This window comes from Mastomys coucha, unplaced genomic scaffold (assembly GCF_008632895.1).
Source record: "Mastomys coucha isolate ucsf_1 unplaced genomic scaffold, UCSF_Mcou_1 pScaffold23, whole genome shotgun sequence".
Classification (NCBI taxonomy): Eukaryota; Metazoa; Chordata; class Mammalia; order Rodentia; family Muridae; genus Mastomys; species Mastomys coucha.
The window spans coordinates 32788462-32789325 of record NW_022196906.1 but is presented as its reverse complement, the minus strand read 5'-3'; positions in this window follow the sequence as shown (position 1 = coordinate 32789325).

Sequence of the window (864 nt, the reverse complement as noted above, 5' to 3'; positions counted from 1 at the left end):
CCTTGGTAACCCTCTCCCCACCCCCAGCCTGTGGATGTTCCCTTAAATATCCCACACTTCTTGTGCCCGGCGTTGAACTCTGGCCAACATGGTGACCAGATCGACCCTGGCGTCGAACTCTGGCCAGAATGGTCATGAGATCGACCTGGTACTGGTATCCCCAATAAACCTCATGTGATTGTAGCAAGTTCGATCTCTCCTGAGTCATTGGGTGGTCGCATCATCCCGAGACTTGAGTAAGGATCTCCCCAGTTCTGGGGGTCTTTCACCATGAATGCTTGGTCAGAATCCTTCCCCTTTGCTCAGCAGTGAACTTATTCCCAGCACCATTCCCTCCTGACTTGTCCTCCTCGCTGTCCAGTTTCTGCTCTTTCCTTGGGTTTCCTGTGAAGTTGGAGGGAAGTTTGTAGTCATGTGACACTAGCCGTCCTGCCCATGCTGTCAGAGATTTTTTTCTCCAGAGAGGTGCCTGTCCTGTGCTTGGATAGTTAGTTGGTTATTTGTGTATGAAACAATGTACAAATCAATGTTTTGAAAATAATGATCTCAGACTTTCTAAGTTAAATTTTAAACAATTTGATTGTTTGCCATATTGGGTGGGTTTACTCTTAGAATCGCATGCTGTAGAAATGCTCTAAAGTGCATATAGGACTCAGTCCTTAGATGTTCTTTTTATTTTAAGAAATAACCTCTTCAAGTTGTAACCATGGCGGCTTTGTCCATTACTGTTGCTATTCTGCACACATATCGGAAGCAGCAAACACTTTACACACTTGAGTAGTGGGATAAGTCACTGTTTACTTTACAAAACAAAACAGTCCTGTTGGGAATGATTGCTGTTGGATTCAGGAAGGGAGGGGAAAA